Consider the following 21,334-nt stretch of genomic DNA (forward strand, 5'->3'; position numbering starts at 1 on the left):
GATATCATTACACATTTGTATTTTATTGATCTTTCTAGGGATGTTGCGACTTTAATAATAAGTATTCGTGTAGTAATATGCCTTAACTTTTCTGTACGAAAGGAGACCGTAAAGGCAGAGCAAACGAAACTTGAGGATGAAGATGAAGATGTGTTGATAAGATCTGAAACGTAAAATGCATAAAACTTAAATTTTCTCGGTAACAAGTCACTTACTATTATTTCTCTTTCAAAACTGCCATTAAGGAAACACGCATTAAAATACCCGTTTGGATAAAGAGGGGGGGGGGGGGGGGGGGGGGGTCTCAACGGAAGATTCCGGGAACGTTCGGCCTGATATAAAATATTTAGCCGTCATGTTAAGAATGTAAATTATTTGAATTAATATGGTTTGTTGAAATGTTCGCCGATTATGGCCAGATCATTTTTTTCCATTGATTTGTGACTAGGCCTAATAAACTTTTGAGCTGCAAAAACAAACAGTTTCTTTTAACGGAGCTATCCATGTGATTTTAGGGGGGGGGGGGGGGGGGGTTGGGGCTAGGATAAAATTTGAAAAAATAGGCAGGGCAGGAGTTTTGAGTAAAAAAAAAGCAGGATGACACACTTGCAAAAAAAAATAAGACAATTTTGGTAAAAAAGTCAGGATAAACTAAAAAAAAAAAAAAGGCAGGACCAGAGACATATAATACAATGTATTATATGTCTCTGGCAGGACCGAACACAGTGAAAAAAAAAAAGGCAGGACAAAATTTACATCCTAGCATACCCCCCCCCCCCCATAAAAATCAAATGGTAGCTAAATGGAGCTACCATTTGATTTTTATGGGGAGGCTAGGATGAAAAATTTTGTCCTGCCTTTTTTTTTTCAAATTTCATCCTAGTAATAATGATACAACTGATACAAATCAAAATATAGAGAACAAAAATCACAACTTTTCTAATACATCCCTTAATGTCCCTATTACACGTAAAGAAATCAAAGACTGTATTAAGAAGTTAAAAAAGGGAAAATCTGGAGGTCCTGATTTGATAATTAATGAATTTCTAAAGGTGTGGTCAAACACTCTAGTTTTACTTTTGACCAAACTTTTTAATAAGATACTTAACTCAGAAAAATTCCCCAAAATTTGGAACATTTCTCTATTGACATCAATTTATAAATCTGGTGACCCATGATGGCATCTGATTGTGGGAACAATAGAGGTATAAATCAAAATCAAATATATTTTATTGTCAATTAAAGACGCCCATTACAGGCAGAATAATCACAAGTTAAATTTGGTACAATGATTACATAATGATTACAATTATTTGAATACATAAATTTAAATCAATGATTACAATGAAAAGACAAGAAAGACACACTAATGATCACTAATGTGCATTCATAAAATGTATCATGTTTCAACTTGACAAATACAGTGATCCTAAAAAAAAAATAAATATAGGAAACTAAATTTAGATATTCTGGGTTTTCCCCTGGTGTTTTTATGATCCTACATTTAAAATGAGAAGCTTTATAAATATCTAAATTTCTAAATTATGCCTCTGTCTTTTTACAGTAAAATATATAAGTACACTAAGTTTCTAATAGTTGTTTTCGAACAACATTTAACTTATTAATTAAATTGCTTACTTGATTAAAAATGTGACTATCTTCATTTGACATTAGCCAAATAAATTGTGATTGATAGTCTAAATTGCGAAAGTTTTTGTAACTTTTAACTATGTTGGAAATAATGGAAACTCTCTCATTTTCCAAAGATGAACATTTAAGTAAAAAATGGAGTTCATCTTCCACTTCTTTTTAACAAAGATTACAAATTCTATCCATTGCCTGAAGTCCCCTGTATCTGCCTCTCTCTATTTATAAATCATGATTACTAATTCTGAATTTTGTCATCTGAATTCTCAGATTCCTATTACCTATAGCCAAATAAGGTTCAAAATATATATTTCTCTTAAAAAGTCTGTATGTTCTAAGTTTATTTCCAAATGACATATTTTTTCTGTCATCGTTTAAAGATGAATACCACAACTTATTATACTTTGATTTAAGTTTGTTTAAAATAAATCTTTTCAAGTTTGATTTCATATTAAAAACTTGTGATAAATCTATGTCTTAATATTTTGCTAATGAATTTATAGAATTAAACCAACTTTTCTTACTATGGTTTGATAAGGATTTTGATACAAGGAGAGCTTCAGACAATAATTGGTCCTCTGTACAAGTTTGTTAAACGTTATACATTGTAAGTACGAAAAGGATATCTCCCAAGCTCACCTATCACTGCCATATTTGTGCTTCTCTTTCCTACTCCCAGTGAAAATTTACATATTTTAGAATGAATTGATTCAATATGCAGTTCTTTACATAATTTTTCAAAATAACAATCTCCTTTTTCAGTTAACTTTTTTGAATCTAAAGCATCCCAAATTTCACTTCCATAAGTTAAAATTGGTTTAACTGTGTGGTCAAATATATGAAGTAAAGTTTTAATTTGGGGTTTATGACCTTTAAATATTTTATAAATTTTAAAAAGAGCTTTTAGTCCTCTTTTATATAGATCATGTTTAGCCTCTGTAAAGCTTCCAGAGGCACTAAATTAGTGCCTCTGGAATTAAAGTTTATTCCTAAATATGTATACTGTCTAGCTTTGTCAATAGGACAATTATTTAATTTAAAAGATGAATGATTTATTTTTCCTGTACAGTTGAAAACCAAACTTTTTGTTTTTTTAAGGTTAATTTCTAATCCCCGTTTATTACAGTACAGACACAACTTATCTAAACTATTTTGTAAGCCTTCTGCAGTTTCAGACAGCAAAACTACATCATCAGCATATAATAAGCAGTTCAACTGAATTGAATCAAGTTGAACTGGGTCACAAGTTTTATCAAATATTTCAGGGAGGTCATTAATGAATAATTTAAAAAGATTAGGGCTGAGATTATCCCCTTGGCGAACCCCTATATTAGATGAGAAGGAGTCTGTCATGTGAGATTTGCTCATTCTCACATTCAACTCAGTCTTTTTATACATGCTTTTAATAACATTATAATATAAATCACTGATGCCATATTGTCTTAGTTTATAGAAGAGACCCATATATGCCAAACTGTATCAAATGCCTTTTTGAAATCGACAAAACAAGAAAAGAGAAGTTTAGGGCCCATTTGAGTATATTTTTCTATTAATGTTTTGAGAACAAACATATGGTCACTTGTTCTTTTTTTCTTGCAAAAACCAATCTGTTCTTTACATATTATATTTCTCTTTGATAAAAAATTCTCTAGCCTTATGTTTAATATTTTTGCAAATAGTTTTCCTAGTGCACTTCCAATGGTTATACCCCTATAATTTGAGGGGTCATCAGTAGAACCACTTTTGAATATTGGCACTATAAATCCTTTTGCCCACATAGTAGGGAAGGAGCCAGTTAAAAGAATATGATTAAATAATTTTTTAAAACTTGTTAATAGAAATGACTGGCTACATTTTAGCATTTCATTTAGGATCATGTCAAAGCCACTTGACTTCTTATTTTTTAATGTGTATATAGCTGTAATTATTTCTTTATCACTAATTTGGAAGTCAAGTTCTGAGAATATTTTTTCCTTTTCCAATTGCTTAAATCGATTAATAAAATTGTTATCGGTTGCATTAATTTTGCTTTTATTTAGCTCTTTAAAATAGTCAAACCATGTATTACATGGAATGTCTGGAGATGTAGATTTGTTTGTATCTTTTGATAAATCCTTTAGTAAACTCCAGTATTTATTAGGATTATTTTCATGAAGGTTGTCAAGTTCATCCATTATACTTCGTCTAAATTCCTTTAATTTCTGTTTTCTAGTTTTTCTGTACAATTTTAATAGTGAAAAATAAGATGTCCTAACAATTGGATCTTTGCTAAACTTTTTAAGGAGTTTTTCCTTACTATCTAATAAGCATAACAAGCTGTCTTGGTAAAGTCTTTACATCCATTTTACAAAAACGACTTAGTGATTTTCTTGAAACACATAATTTATTTTTTTCAAATCAAGGTGGTTTTAGAAAAAAATTACAGAACTGTAGATCATGTCTTTATTTTAAAAACAAAAATAAACAAATATTTGTTTAAATGTAAAAAGAAACTATATGTGTGTTTTGTAGATTAAGGGCTTTTGACAGTGTCTGGAGATCAGCTCTGTTCTTAAAATTACAAAATAAAGAAATACAAGGCAAATTTTATAATATATACTGCATGACATGTACTCTAATACCTTATATTCATGTAAATATCAAAATATGTTTACCAATTAGCCTTTTCTTGATAATCAGGGTGTCAAACAAGGTGACAGTTTAAGTCAATAATAAATGCATGCAATAATTTCTGAATTTACAGTAATATATTTGTTGATGACATAGAAAAATACTTAGTTACAAACTTAACTAGTGCAGTAAATTTAAATGGTCAAAAAGTGAACCATTTATTGTATGATGATTTATTATTGATATCGGAATATGCAGATGGTCTCCAGAACTCTCTTGATTCTTTACAAAAACATAGTACTGAATGGAAACTGGACTTGAACCTTTTGAAGCATTTATAGACAACAGTACATTAGACAAAACACAAAACTCCATATTTAAAAACATACTTGTGGTTCATGGAAAGTCTTCCAATCTAGCAGTGCGGTGTGAATTAGGCACTTTACCCATTCGCATTAAATGTTATCAACTTATGTGTAAATATTTTGAGCGTCTCAATAATATTGGTGAACAGTCTGGTGGTCCGCATGAAATTTTCAAGGCTGCTTAAGCCTTTTGAAGTGGACAAAACTCTCACAAATAGAGAAAATTCATGGTCTTATAAACTATCTGAATTAATGAAATATATTGCAATACCCTTTAAAAAGCATCGTAATAGTAATTTCAAACAGAAACTAGAAGATTTCTACAAAAATAAAATTATATTTTAACTTTCTAAAATAAAAGATGGACACTGTGGTAAACTTTTATATTTTAGTAAAATTTAAACAACAAGAATATTTAAATTTTAATATTCCTAAATACCTTTAACCCTTTCCTCCATAATGACGCCTTTTGACGCCACCCCCCTTACTCAATAATGACGCCTTTTGACGCCTTTGTAGTACCTCAGTTGAAACACTTTGACTACAAAGTGTCTGCAGTTGACTTAATAAAATTGGTATCCATTATGAAAAGGAATATCATAGGAATATATATATATCCGACTCAAATTTATTTGATGAAATAGTTGTTTTTCGCAATGCCTTAATACTTTAAAGCATATGTTCAGCATTTTATCAAAAAAATCCTATGCGAATCAAGTATGCAAAAAAAAAAATTCAATGGAGGAAAGGGTTAATTGAAAAAAACTCACTTAATTAATAATAAGAATAATGCACACTCATTAGCAATAGAAACTGGGAGGTATGCAAGACCAAAAATACCATCTAATGAGAGATTTTGTAAATTTTGCACAGGAAAAATTGAAAATGAGATTCATTTCTTGATTGAATGTCTGCAATATAACAAAATTAGATCTAAATATAAAATTAATGATATAAATTTAAATAATTTGGAAGAAAATTTTACCAAAATGTTAAATCCTATGTCGGAAAAGGAATTAAAATCTATTTGTATGTATATTGAAGAAGCTCTTGATTTGAGAGACCACCATACCGTTTCATCAGATAATAATCCTTGACAGTAGTTTGTCTATATACATATATACATATATATATAAATATCTTATATTGTGTGTTTTAAGTAAATATATGAAAATCTAGAATAATACTGAAATATAAGTCTATGGTATCAATATCAGTTTATAATGTATTTGTATACATAGAATTGGCTTGACTTGTTCCATGAATCTTTATTTCATTTGTGTGTTGTTTTAATATTATTAATTATCTGTATTTGGATCACGCCTCTATTGAGCTCTTTCCAATAAAATATTGAATTGAATTGAATAAACAGGAATCTCGGGAGGGGGCACTTCATATACATATAAGGTGTCAGCTGGGAACAGTATATTTAATACATGTACTCATGTTCCCAATGCATAGTCAGATCCTTGGCCCCCCCCTTTCGTGGGAAAAATTGGTTTATCAGGGGCGGATTTATCATTAAGGAGGGGGCCTTCCCCCTTTTTAGCTCACCTGGGCCGAAGGGCCAAGTGAGCTTTTCTCATCACTTGGCGTCCGGCGTCGTTAACTTTTACAAAAATCTTCTCCTCTGAAACTGCTGGGCCAAATTAATCCAAACTTGGCCACAATCATCGTTGGGGTATCTAGTTAAAAAAAATTGTGTCCGGTGACCCGCCCAACCAACCAAGATGGCCGCCATGGCTAATAATAGAACATAGGGGTAAAATGCAGTTTTTGGCTTATAACTCAAAAACCAAAGCATTTAGAGCAAATCTGACATGGTGTAAAATTGTTAATCAGGTCAAGATCTATCTGCCTTGAAATTTTCAGATGAATCAGACAACCCATTGTTGGGTTGCTGCCCCTGATTTAGTAATTTTAAGGAAATTTTGCTGTTTTTTGGTTATTATCTTGAATATTATTATAGATAGAGATAAACTGTAAACAGCAATAATGTTCAGCAAAGTAAGATTTACAAATAAGTCAACATGACTGAAATGGTCAGTTGACCCATTTAGGAGTTATTGCCCTTTATAGTCAATTTTTAACCATTTTTCGTAAAACTTAGTAATGTTTTACAAAAATCTTCTCCTCTGAAACTACTGGGCCAAGTCAATTATAGATAGAGATAATTGTAAGCAGCTAGAATGTTCAGTAAATTAAGATGTTCAAACACATCAGCATCACCAAAACACAATTTTGTCATGAATCAATCTGCGTCCTTTGTTTAATATTCACATAGACCAAGGTGAGCGACACAGCCTCTAGTTTTTGGAAAAAATTGGTTGCTTATACAGGAAATCACTGAAGCGTGACTGGAGCGGCCCCCTCTTAGGTCAGTCAGTGGGCCCCACTTATGAAAATTTTTGGATCCGCCACTGTTTATATATATAGGGAATCATTGAAGCATGACTGTAGCTTAAATTTCACATTATTATACAGTTTTCTATCAGAAGCTTTATTTTGGCTAGCATACCAATTTCTAATATATTTAGTGTGAATTAATTTGCTAGATATGTTCAAAAATTTATATTGTCCAAAATGTTTTACTTCTTGTTTAATTTCAAAAACTTTTTCTACTAGCAAATGAGAACTGGCAGAAGAAGTTATGTTAGATTTGTGAAGCTCTTGGCTGCATTTATAAGCATCTTTCAATAGACTGAATTCAGTTGTAAGATTTTTAAATCTATACCAGTATTTTACAATTGACTTTACAATATCATAATGTTAGGGGAAAAGACTGAAGTGGGGACCCCCTCTTAGGCAGTCTTTGGGCCCCCTCTTATGAAAATTTCTAGATCCGCCATTGTTTTCTAGTTTAAAAATATGTGAATAGGTGTTGAAAATATTAAGTCAACAAATTAAAAAGAAAATGTGGTACACTGTATGATTGCCAATGAGACAACTCACTATTATGTTTCAAGATAGGCAGAATCAGGGGGCCCGGTCTGACAACACCTTTTGTTAGAAAAATTTAGTTGATTGTATAGGGAATGACTCGAGTAGGGACTCCCTCTTAGGCAGTAAAAGGGCCCCCTCTTATGAAAATTTCTAGATCCACCATTGATTTCTAGTTTAAAAATATGTGAATAGGTGTTTAAATATTCAGAATATTAAGTCAACAAATTAAAAAGAAAATATGGTACACTGTATGATTGCCAATGAGACAAATCTAGTCTCTAGATAAGATAAGATAGTTTATTCTCATAAAACCATGCAAGTACAAAGGTTACAGAGAAGTTTAAAAATAATATACATATAAAACAATTTATGCATTTAAAATGCACACAATAGACACAATTACATTAGAAATTAACAACTTTAGGTCACTGTATGGCCTTCAACAATGATAAAACCAGAAACTACTATAAGTTACAATAAGGAGGCTCGAGGGTACATGTATAAAAATTTAAGAGAAAAATAAACATTTATTTTTTCATTACAAAGGAGTAGATTCAGTAAGACCCCTTTTTGGCCCCAAAATATAGCAGTTTTACAAAATTGTGAAAATGTAATCCTTAAGCTATTTATTGGAAAGTAGCATGCTTCTGCTAAATAAATATAGGATGTTTTTGACAATACAATGCATATATCAGGTACTAGCATCATTAAGTTATGCTAAATTACTGCAATCTTCAAAATTTTAGATTTTTTGGTAAATTTTAGACGGTTTCTGTCTTAAATGAAAGTGTAAATTTTCCCCTTACATTATGATATTGTAATTATTCGTGTTCATTTATAATATTGAAATGTTAATTATACCCCATGCAATGAGTTGCGGAGGGTATAATGTTTTTGACCTGTTCGTCCGTCCGTCAGTCCTGTTTCTTGTCATCACAACTCCTTTCAAACCATGCATCAGAATTTCATGAAACCTTTTCAGATAATAAGGACATACTATGTAGTTGTGCATATTGACGGGAAATTGCGATTCAATTTTTTTTCTAGGAGTTACGCCCCTTTGAACTTATTTACTTTAATGTACTACTGCAACAGTTTGTCATCGCAACTCCTCTCAAACCACACAACAGAATTTCACGAAACCTTTTCAGATAATAAGGACATACTATGTAGTTGTGCATATCGACGGGAAATTGCGATTCAATTTATTTTCTAGGAGTTACGCCCCTTTGAACTTATTTACTTTAATGTACTACTACAACAGTTTGTCATCTCATCTACTCTCAAACCCCACAACAAAATTTCATGAAACCTTTTCAGAAAATAAGGACATACTATGTAGTTGTGCATATCAACGGGAAATTGCGATTCATTTTTTTTCCTAGGAGTTACGCCCCTTTGGACTTATTTACTTCAATGTTCTACTGCAACAGTTTGTTATGGCAACTCCTCTCAGACCACACAACAGAATTTCACGAAACCTTTTCAGATAATAAGGACATACGATGTAGTTCTGCATATCGACGGGAAATTGTGATTTAATTTTTTTTCTAGGAGTTACGCCCCTTTGTACTTATTTGCTTCAATGTACTTCTGCAACAGTTTGTCATCTCAACTCCTCTGAAACCACACAACAGAATTTCATGAAATTTTGTAGATAATAAGGACATACTATTTAGATGTGCATATTGGCAGGAAATTAATTTTTCTTATACAATTTTTTTTTCTTACACTAATTTAATTTCTCCAATGACAATGTGGGGACGTTGGGTATGTGAGTGTGCTCACTACGGTTCTTTAATTGTATTTAATGATAATACATAATATATATATACATGTAAAGGTTGAGGATGAACACAGATGCGGCCACTTTCATTTTTTGACAAAAACCATCAGAAAAGTTACATTTTTTGGCAATTCAATAGATTTTTCATACGAAAGCTTGAATCTGAGCGTTTTTAATAACTAAGTCAGTCAAAATCTTTCACATTAACTAATTGAATCAATTGAAATAGACAGTTAAGAGTTTAAAAAGTGTCCAAAATCTTTCGTTAGATGAATTTGAAATTTGAGGCCAAAATTGGAACCTTACCTATACTCCTTTTATTTGTTACCTTAAGTAGTTGTTACTTTATCATATGGTACAAAAATAATTTAAAAAAATCAATTTTTTATGGCCTCAGATGAATTGTAAAATGTAGATCATCATTAAAATTGCTCAAAATTATCTCCCTTTGGTATAAAAATGCCATTTTTTGGAACTCATCTGTGACCTTTATTTTTTATTATTATTTTCAATTAAGCTGTTCTTAAACTTAACTATTGTAAAATTTGAGTGATTTCTGTAATTAAGTTCTCTTATTTCTGTATTTAATACCTTTATTTCTGCTATTAGTTCAACAGAAAAAAGGTACCTTTACAAAAATGTATGCTTCTTTCGAAGGCAGGTTGTGAACGGTGACCCCATTTTTAGCTCACCTGGCCCAAAGGGCCAAGTGAGCTTTTCTCATCACTTTGCGTCCGGCGTCCGTTGTCCGGCGTTAGCTTTTACAAAAATCTTCTCCTCTGAAACTAGTGGGCTAAATCAAACCAAACTTGGCCACAATCATCATTGGGGTATCTAGTTTAAAAAATGTGTGGCGTGACCCGGTCAACCAAGATGGCCGCCACGGCTAAAAATAGAACATAGGGGTAAAATGCAGTTTTTGGCTTATAACTCAAAAACCAAAGCATTTAGAGCAAATCTGACATGGGGGGTAAAAATGTTTATCAGGTCAAGATCTATCTGCCCTGAAATTTTCAGATGAATCGGTCAATCGGTTGTTGGGTTGCTGCCCCTGAATTGGTAATTTTGAAGAAATTTTGCTGTTTTTGGTTGTTATCTTGAATATTATTATAGTTAGAGATAAACTGTAAACAGCAATAATGTTCAGCAAAGTAAGATCTACAAATAAGTCAACATGACCAAAATGGTCAGTTGACCCGTTTAGGAGTTATTGCCCTTTATAGTCAATTTTTAACCATTTTTCGTTAATTAAAGTAATCTTTTACAAAAATCTTCTCCTCTGAAACTACTTGGCCAATTTAATCCAAACTTGGCCACAATTATCTTTGGGGTATCTAGTTTAAAAAATGTGTGGCGTGACCTGGTCAACCAACCAAGATGGCCGCCACGGCTAAAAATAGAACATAGGGGTAAAATGCAGTTTTTGGCTTAAAACTCAAAAACCAAAGCATTTTGAGGAAATCTGACATGGAATAAAAATGTTTATCAGATCAAGATCTATCTGCCCTGAAATTTTCAGATGAATCGGTCAATCGGTTGTTGGGTTGCTGCCCCTGAATTGGTAATTTTGAGGAAATTTTGCTGTTTTTGGTTATTATCTTGAATATTATTATAGATAGAGATAAATTGTAAACAGCAATAATGTTCAGCAAAGTAAGATCTACAAATAAGTCAACATGACCAAAATGGTCAGTTGACCCCTTTAGGAGTTATTGCCCTTTATAGTCAATCTTTAACCATTTTTCATAAATCTAAGTAATCTTTTACAAAATCTCCACTGAAACTACTAGGCCACAATCATCTTTGGGGTATCTAGTTTGAAAAATGTGTCCGATGACCTGGCCATTCAACCAAGATGGCCGCCACGGCTAAAAATAGAACATAGGGGTAAAATGCAGTTTTTTGTTTATAACTATGAAACCAAAGCATCTAGAGCAAATCTGACAAGAAGTTAAATTGTTAATCAAGTCAATATCTATCTGACCTGAATTTTTCAGATGAATTGGACAACTGGTTGTTGGGTTGCTGCCCTCCAATTGGTAATTTTTAAAGAAATTTTGCCGTTTTTATTTATCTTGAATACTATTATAGATAGCGATAAACTGTAAACAGCAAAAATGTTCAGCAAAGTAAGATCTACAAATAAGTCAAATGACCTAAATGGTCAATTGACCCCTTAAGGAGTTGTTGCCCTTTATAGTCATTTTTTATCAATTTTCATTAATTTGGTAAATTTATGTAAATTTTTACCAAATATAGTTCTCTGTTACTAATGGGCAAAGTTCATTATAAATATAATTGTAAGAAGCAGAATCGTTCAGTAAAGTAAGAACTTCAAACACATCACCATCACCAAAATACAATTTTGTCATGAATCCATTTGTGTCCTTTGTTTCATATGCACATAGACCAAGGTGAGCGACACAGGCTCTTTAGAGCCTCTTGTTTTTTATTACGTACAAGATTTAAGTACGTTTATCATTTTTACAGAAACAATTTTTCCTTGTAGATGTTGCAGATACATTCATACAAATGATGTTGAAGAAACAAAGAGAAAAGGAACTTGGACTGTACCAGTTTGTTTGCAGCTTCTAAGGTGAAGTATACTTATTTAAATGTTTTGTAAAAATAAGAAGATGTGGTATGATTGTAAATGAAACAACTCTCCATGAGAGACCAGTGAGATAAAAATTAACATCCATAGGTAACTGTACATCCTTCAACAATGAGCTATACAACGTCAAGGACTTGAAATTACCAATGAACAACTTAGGGCCTGATTTATTAACAAAACATTGAACGATAAACTGTTATGATATACAGCAACAAACTACTGAATTACAAGCTCCTGAATTGAGACAGACACATGGAGTTTGTAAAACATTAAAAATGGTTGCTGGCACGAAACCCTCCTTCTAACCTATGACAGTGGTGCAACATCTCAACTAGCAAACTATAAAAATCATTTGAAAAGGGCTTAATTCTAAGATCAATACAAAGTCAAAGCACAATAAAAAATCCTAAAACAAAAACACATGAAATACACATCTGAGATTTATAGCAGTTACTGAAAGCATGTTCTAATAATCAATATTTTATCCTTGTCCTTACACAATGGCCTGAATTTCTCTTAATGGCATACCGTACAGTTTTGATCCTGTATTTACAAGTTCGTGAAAATTTGCATATAGGCTATTTTTAACCTGATTAAATCAAATATGAAGATATACCTTCATGTGCTACTTTTTGAGAAAAATGAGGTCGAAATTTTGTATATTTGCTCAAAATTCAGATATGTGGCCGTATTTTCTTCTTTCTAAAAAAAGACATTTTTTTTGTTATAAAAGATAAACACAAATTGTTTTTTGTTAAAGTCATATGAAACGAGTGAGTGGTGAAAAATAATGTTTGTCCAATTCTTGAACCAATGGATGTATACATTCATAAACTTAGTCCTATGTGCAGGATTTTATCATTATTTTCGCAAATATATCATAGAATCGCCAATTTTTTTCTCTCTCTGTTTGTTATGATTGAACAAATATGGCTGCTCATTAAATGCCGTGATTTGAAGCCGAGTTTAAACAAATCACAAAAAGCATGGGTATTGAGCATGTGTTTAACATGTATAATCAGATATTTGTTTATTTCAATGACAGATCCATGCGTATTGTGGTCACCGGATTTTTACGAGGAGGGTTACACTCGGGTCACTATGCATACTGAAAATATGTCGGCAAATTGCTTGCTGGCAGCAAGCAATTAAAAAAAAGTACTCTTCTTCTAAATGTGGACAAATTAAAGAATTTTCATCAGAAAAAAGTATATGTACATAAGTTGTTTAATGAAAACTAACCATTTAGTTATAAAAAACATATGCATATTTTTTTTTAATTTGAGGTTTCTTATGACTTTAAATAATCGGTAATTTCTGTATTTTATAAGTATCCTAAAAAATTATGCATTTTTTATTCCGAAATAACTCGTATTTGTCAAATGTTCATGAATTGAGGAAAAATATGTCAATTTTGGCTTTATGTTTATCAAAATTAAAAAAAATCCTTTATTTACAGTTTTATAAAATTTGGGTCACATAATCTCCCTGCAAATTGAAAGTCAAACAAATTGCTGTTTTGAAAAATGGGGTTCCATGAACTCGTTTTCAAATAAATTCAGTTTGAATGATAAAAATCAGTCGAAAAATGCATTTTTCTCTGGTATGTTAAAGTTTGATGTCGCGAAAATAACATTTTGCATTAGCAACGTCATTACCTCCTCTGTAACTGTATTGTATGCCCTTAAAAGCTAACCTAGACCTATAAATGAATGATTATAACCATCACTTGATGTCATCTAAACAAATAACATATAGATGGAGAGAAATTTTAGTTTAAGTCGCAAAAATGATCAACAAGAAAAGATCATCAAATAAGTATCATGAATGGTTGAAATTGTCAGTCAACTCCTAATTATTTAATAAATTAGCCACAGAGTTTTTTGTAAGGTCTAGTTTTAATTAGGATTTTATTGTAGATAAAGGAGGTAAATTTCCTCTGTTGACAAAAACATGGTTGAGGAGTCGGAAAGTTTGACTGAAGATTAAGGATATCAAATGAAGGTAAACATAAATTTAAAGTAATGTTTATATTTGTATTAATACATGTACCTCGAGTATGCATCAACGATGTATTGGGTAAGATGGTAATAACTGTATGTGAAACAATAAAATTTGTTTAAAGTGGGCAGTACATGTATATTAAAACATACCATCAACATTAGCACAACTAAAAATGCAATCATAAAAGCATCTGCAAAGTTTCATAGAAATCTGTGAAAGTATGACACAGTATCCATGGTATCAGTTATTTGATGTCCATGTCATTCAAGGTGGATATTGTGTCATTGGCAATAGACAAATTTCCTATTTACATGTACCCACTTTAATCGGAACAAATTTGAGGGAAGTCAACTGTTTAATGCATATGCCATTATGTTTTCTATACATGACTAAATCATCAGAAAACAGTAAACCTTCCGCCATAACTGCACCATTTATATTTTTGAATTTATTTCTTTCGGGTGTTTGTAGTGACAGAGTACCAAGATGTCTTACCACAGAGAAGGTATTAAAACCTGTTGAAAAAACATAGAATCCGAGTCAAAAGTTGATAATGTGAAAATAGACTATTATACCACATCATCTTATTGTCGAGCCTGCAACTTTTGTTGCAGAAAGCTCGACATATATATAATGTTCTGGGGGCCAGCAGCGGAGTTAGCTGAATTCTTAAAAGCTTTATATTTTAGAAGGATGAAGACCTGGATGCTTCATACTTTGAATATATACCAAAATGCCTCAGGTTACCAAGTTTCTCTCCGTCACATGTCTAATGTCCTTGACCTAATTTTCATGGTTGAGTGTCTACTTGAAAAAAAGTTAAGATTTTTATACGACTGCAAAAATTCAAAATTTTGGTCGTATATTGGTATGAGGTTGGTGTCGTTGTTGTTGTCATCCGAAGACATTTGGTTTTCACACTATAACTAGTAGAAGTAAATAGAAACCTATGAAATTTAAACACAAGGTTAAAGACTAGAAAAGGAAGTTTCAAATTGATTTTGGGAGTTTTGGTCCCAACAGATTAGGAGTTAGGGGCCAAAAAGGGCCCAAATAAGCATTTTTCTTGGTTTTTGCACAATAACTTTAATAGTATAAGTGAATAGAAATCTATGAAATTTTAACACAAAGTTTATGACCACAAAAGGAAGGTTGTTATTGATTTTGGGAGTTTTGGTCCCAAACAGTTAAGGAATGAGGGTCCAAAGCCAAAGGGTCCAAAATTAAATTTTGTTTGATTTCATCAAAAAATGAATTATTTGGGTTCTTGTATATATGTCAAATCTAACCGTGTATTTAGGGTGCAATCAACAGTTTTTTTCTATGACGTCATATTTTGAGGGACCATCTATAATTGACCCTTAGTGGTGTTAATGTTAATGAAGATACTTGTATAAAATTAGATATCATTAGAATCATATGTATAAGTTTGTGATAAGGTCAGTTCTAGGGGAACCAATAGTGGTAGGCCAATGTTAATTGGTGTTCAGTTTTATAAACATTAGCACATCTCATTTCCATGGAATATTTGGCCCTGCCCCCTCAGTCATGGTCTATTGACTTTAAAACTTTTGCTTAGTTTACATGTATTAGTGTGTGATAATATCAGTTTAAGATGAACTGCTAATGTTAAGTCAATAATATTTGGTATGCAAATTTATTGTCATTTGAAAGTGTTGTTTTCATGGAGATTATATAGCCCCACCCCTGATCATGGTTCATTGACTTTGAAACTTTTACATAGTTTAAAAGTTAATGTTTGTGTTTAGGTTCGTTTAAAGGGAGCTACTTATTATGAGTCAATGGTAATTGGTATGCAGTTGTATTATATTTATCATTGGCACATCTCATTCCATGAAGATTGTTTAGCCATGTACCTTCAGTCATTGTTCATAGACTTTTAATATTTGCATAACTTATATGTTAAAATATTGCTATTTAATTTCAACATTGCATTATCAAAATTACATGAATATTTGCATAACTTACATGTTAAAATATTGCTATTTAATTTCAAATTTGCATAATCAAAATTACATGAATATTTGCATAACTTACATGTTAAAATATTGCTATTTAATTTCAACATTGCATAATCAAAATTACAAAAAAGGGATACATATCTCTGTGATAACAGTTTATTAAGTGTAAGTCCTTAGACCACATTCATTCTGTGTCAGAAACCTATCTTGTGTCAACTATTTAATCACAATCCAAATTCAGAGCTGTATCAAGCTTAAATGTTGTGTCCATACTTGCCCCAACTGTTCAGGGTTCAACCTCTGTGGTTTTATAAAGCTGTGCCCTGCGGAGCATCTGGTTTGTAAAGTGAAATTCTCTCTTATTATAAGTAATAGGATAACTATATTTGGTATGTGAGTACCTTGCAAGGTCCTCATGGCTGTCATATAGTTTTCACTTGACCTCGACCTCCTTTCATGGATCAGTGAACAAGGTTAAGTTTTGGTGGTCAACTTGACCGTCAAGTCCATATCTCAGATACTAAAAGCAATATGTCTAGTATATTTGGTGTATGGAGGACTGTAAGGTGTACATGTCCAACTGGCAGGTGTCGTTTTTGTGGGTTTTTTTCTGTTTTTCATATACTATTTGCAATAGGTCTAATATATTTGGTGTATGGAAATAATAACAGAATGATTGTTAGGTGTACATTTCTAGCTGGTATGTGTCATCTGCCCTTGACCTCATTTTCATGGTCAGTGCACGTGGTCAAAGTTAAGTTTTTGAGTTTTTGTCTTTTTATCTAATACTATATGCAATAAGTCTACTGCTATAATAACTATATTAGGTGTATGGAAATATATAAGTTGTATGGAAGAATTATTAGCTGTATAGATGTGTGCCTAGTATGGTTCATCTCACCTTGCCTGTCCTTGGCCTCATTTTCATGGTTTAGTGGTCAATTTTTAGTTTTTTTGGTTAATGTTAAGGTTATGTTTCAATTGTAATAAAGCTTTATTTTAAGGACTACAAAAGAAGGCGAGACATTTCAGCGTGTGCACTCTTGGTTTTATATTAAACCCTAGAAAGAAGCTACAGATTAATGTTAACTGCAAAAATACTAAAATCCTTTATTAATTAGATCATGTAGATACAGGAAATGAAAATATTTTGAATTTTTTTATCATAAAAATGGTTATGCTTATATATTCAAGTTTCACTAAATTCCAAGAAGGGTTTCCACAAATAACAATGACTGATTTTCAAAATGATCATCATGTAAAAATGAAGAGATGTGCTAAGATTGGCCATGAAAACTATCTTTATGAACAATGACAGTTCAGTGGTTTGCTTTCAGCCTTTAGCAAAAATAATTACCATATATATTGTAATAAGCTATAAATAAAAGCCCCCCATTGTAAAATGTTAAACAATTAAAAAGTAATTAACAGCGTCCTGATCTTTATAAGTTCGAAGAATAAAATTGAGTCATATTATGGTATGATGTTGTTGTTAGCGATGTATGTTGACACATATGGTTTCCGGATAATTATATAGTTTAAGGGAATGGATATCCATGAAATTTTACACAAGGTTTAATACCAAAAAGGAAGGTTGGGTTGATTTTTGGGGTGATGATACCAACAGTTTAGAAATTAGGGGCAAAAAAGAAGCATTTTTGTAGTTTCCAGACATTAACTTGTGTGCCAGTGTACTAATCTCTCTGAAATTGTTTAAAGGGGTAATTGCCTCAAACGTTCAGGAAATAGGGGGTCAAAAACAATCATTTTTCTAATTTCCAGACAATATTTTGTGTTTAAGTGTATGGATTTCTTTAAAATTGTACTGCAAAGTACCATACCACAAAGGCTGGGATTAAGTTTTGGGGTAATTACTGAAAGGGGGTTGAAAAAAATTGGGGGAGGGGGATTTTTTTTTCTCATGATTCTGATCAAAATCCAAATACAGACAGTCTATCATGCTTGAATATTGTGTCCAAACATGTACCAACTGGTCAGTCAAATAACGCGGCTGCGCTGCACATCATTTTCTTAATCATATTAATCTGACATGTTAAAGTTTGTACATTATGAAGTTACTAACCTGTTGATTTTGTGTATTTCAGATTATTATTGAAAAAAGAGCACTTTGAAGTACTAGCCTAGGAGAATTTGAAAACATTTTGGTGAAATAAGTCTGACTGATTATGACAGAACATCAAAAGAAATGACGAAAAATTACACATCTTATCAAAATAGCACTACTAAAAACTAAAAGCTACTTGCAATTTTCACTGGTTTTGAGATCAGTAACAGTCTGACAAGGAAAGAATTTAATGAACATGATTATGATGCCTCTTGATAAATATAAAAACATATTGACTGTAAAATAATTACCAGTTACCAATTATATCTGTTGTTTACAAAATTTGTTATTTGAAAATATCTGTTGAATGTTTTGAAATTAAAATGTGTTAACTTAAATGATTTAAGAATTGAAGTCTTTAAATGATACAAAAGCAAGGATACATGGAATGATTGCAATTGAGACAACTACTAGCCCTGCATATAGGGCACTGATGTAAACAAGTACAGGTCACCTGAAGTCTTCAACAATAAGCAAAAGCCTTAATTTAAAGATCGTTATACATGGGCTTATTAAGTCCCAAGATAATGGTATCTACATCATTTGCTGTCAAATTTTTGTTTGTATGTTTCTGATGAAGGTTAATTAAAATAAGCCCAGCACACCTAATTTGTGAACTGTTTTCTTTTAATTTCAAAAGAGAAAGCTAATAGACAAATTTAAGCAAAAAACAAAAAAAAGGAAATCCATTTAATATGGCGGACAGCAACCAAACACAACCAGTTGACATAATGAACATGTTTTTGAGTGCTCAAACTGCACTATAACATTAGACACAAAAACATCTTATATAATGCTGGATTACACAAAAGTGTTTAAATCATCTGCTCTTCTCTGGTGTTTAAAAATTGTACAGATTTGGTGTCACAATATCTCAGTAACATGGGTTAGAATCCCGGCATGGGAAGAACAAAAAAATTGCGAAAGCAAACTTACAGATCTTACATTTTTGGGTTGATGTTTTGACGACTTGCATGTACATGTACAATATATATAAAAAGTTAGCTGCTATTGAGACAAAGGCAAAAATCATAGTGCAACAAATAAAATTGAGAAAGGAAATGGTGAATATGTCAAAGCGACAACCACCCGACCATAGAGCAAACAACAGCCGAAAGCAACCAATGGGTCTTCAATGTAGCGAGAATTCCCGCATCCGTAGGTGTCCTTCAGCTGGCCCCTAAAATATGCATAATAGTACAGTAATAATGGATATCATACTAAACTCCGAATTATACACAAGAAACTAAAATTTAAAATCATACAAGACTAACAAAGGCCAGAGGCTCCTGACTTGGGACAGGCGCAAAATTGCGGCGGGGTTAAACATGTTTATGAGATCTCAACCCTCCCCCTATACCTCTAGCCAATGTAGAAAAGTAAAAGAATAACAATATGCACATTAAAATTCAGTTCAAGAGAAGTCCGAGTCCGATGTCAAAAGATGTAACAAAAGAAAATAAATAAAATAACAATAATACATAAATAACAACAGACTACTAGCAGTTAACTGACATGCCAGCTCCAGACCTCAATTAAACTGATTAAACATGTTTATTACAGATATAATAACAATAAACTAAAATAACACTTACCACTACTAAATGATTAGGAACTTTCAGGAACTAATTGCAGCTACTGTCCAGGTTATGTTAAACAAATTTTCAGCTCCAACTGATCTGTTCAGTGAAGAGTTTTTATCATTTAAAAAAAATGTGAACAAATTCTAATCTTTTGGCAGACATGAATATTTCATGTGGCATTTATACCTATATGCAAGGGTACCTATATCTGGTGGTGATGATACACAGTGATAATTAACCATTTTTTTCTTCTTTTTGTGTAATTTTGAAAAAAAATGGAATTTAAACTTTTTTCAGCATTATGGAAAAAAATAATTTTGTAAATTTTTCATTTATATATTTATAAAAATTAAATTTTAAAACAATTTTTTTTTAAATATTTTTTTTTTTTTAATTTTTGAAAAATTTGATTTTTTTGAAATATTTTGCATTTATAAATTTTCTAAACTTTAAAAAAGTTAATTTTAGTTGCCTTCGTTCATGCAAGCATGGACTAAGTTAGCCTTGGTTGCCTTCGTCCATGTATGCATGGACTAAGTCTGTTGTGTTAGTCCATGCAAGCATGGACTAAGTTAGGGTTAGTTGCCTTAGTGCATGCATGCATGGACTAAGTCTGTAGTGTTAGTCCATGCATGCATGGACTAAGTTAACGTTAGTTACCTTCGTCCATGCATGCATGGAGTAAGCTTAGTTTCTAAGTTTTCATGTTTACAAATCATGAAAAGGTTTAGCCATACTATCAAGTTTTGCAATTTATTTCCTAAGGTAAGTTATAATGCACAATATGCATGTAAAACATAATTAATAGGTTGAATATGAAAAAAATCAACTAAACAGAAAAAAAGGTTATTACATCAAATTAAAAAATAATTGAACTAACACCATGAAATAAAGTGGTAAGAAGAAATGGAGGTTTTCTAAACTTGATGTTGATTTCCAGTTTTATTTAATACCTTGTTTCAGGTAAATTAATCAATGAGTGATATATTTCTCTTAGAAGAAATTTAAAGGTCCTGGTGAAGGTGAATAATAGAACTGCCAAAAGTTTAAATGGACAGGTAACTTGCAGGTGAATCTATAGAAAGGTTCAATAGGGTTCGCTATAAGAAGGCCTTAATATGTAAACATCAACATTTTTAGGGTTTTTTTATCAATTTTTTTTTGGAAATAGGAATAATGTTAATTTTTTTTAGGAATCAACTTTTATTAATGTTTGAATCAGTGTTTACATTCAACAGATTGAAAATATAATACATTCAAACTCATATACAGTTTTTTTATAAATAGTACACATGTTATTTCCATCTAATTTAGCAGATAAATTTTTTACTCAGGTAAATTAATCAATGAGTGATATATTTCTCTTAGAAGAAATTTAAAGGTCCTGGTGAATAAACTATACAGAGAACAATACCTGTTGTATTTGTTAGATGGGACAATAGAACTGCCAAAAGTTTAAATGGACAGGTAACTTGCAGGTGAATCTATAGAAAGGTTCAATAGCGTTCGCTATAAATACTTAAGGAAAAGATAGCTTTCAGACAATGCTTTGAGAATATCAAAAGAAAAGATAGGGTCAACGAACGTTTTCCCCGTCTAAAATACAGAATAGGAAAATTCCATGTAGATTCCTTCAGAAAATGCACTGTTTTAGAGTTACCTCCCCTTAAAATGC

General features: G+C 31.6%; 2 long non-coding RNA genes across 2 annotated transcripts in view; one reads left to right on the forward strand and one right to left on the reverse strand.

Moving 5' to 3' along the window:
• Positions 1–19,756, reverse strand: part of LOC134686028 (uncharacterized) — a 33,240-nt gene extending 13,484 nt beyond the window's left edge. Inside the window, exon 1 of the long non-coding RNA XR_010101507.1 lies at positions 19,672–19,756. This is a non-coding gene — a long non-coding RNA (uncharacterized LOC134686028). The remainder of the gene's footprint in view (positions 1–19,671) is intronic.
• On the forward strand, positions 87–18,110 carry LOC134686027 (uncharacterized). Its single transcript, XR_010101505.1, has 4 exons — positions 87–199; positions 11,861–11,947; positions 13,885–13,969; positions 18,057–18,110. It is a non-coding gene; the product is annotated as an uncharacterized LOC134686027 (long non-coding RNA).
• Positions 19,757–21,334: the final 1,578 nt, after the last annotated feature.

Source organism: Mytilus trossulus, chromosome 10 (genome assembly GCF_036588685.1).
Source record: "Mytilus trossulus isolate FHL-02 chromosome 10, PNRI_Mtr1.1.1.hap1, whole genome shotgun sequence".
Lineage (NCBI taxonomy): Eukaryota > Metazoa > Mollusca > Bivalvia > Mytilida > Mytilidae > Mytilus > Mytilus trossulus.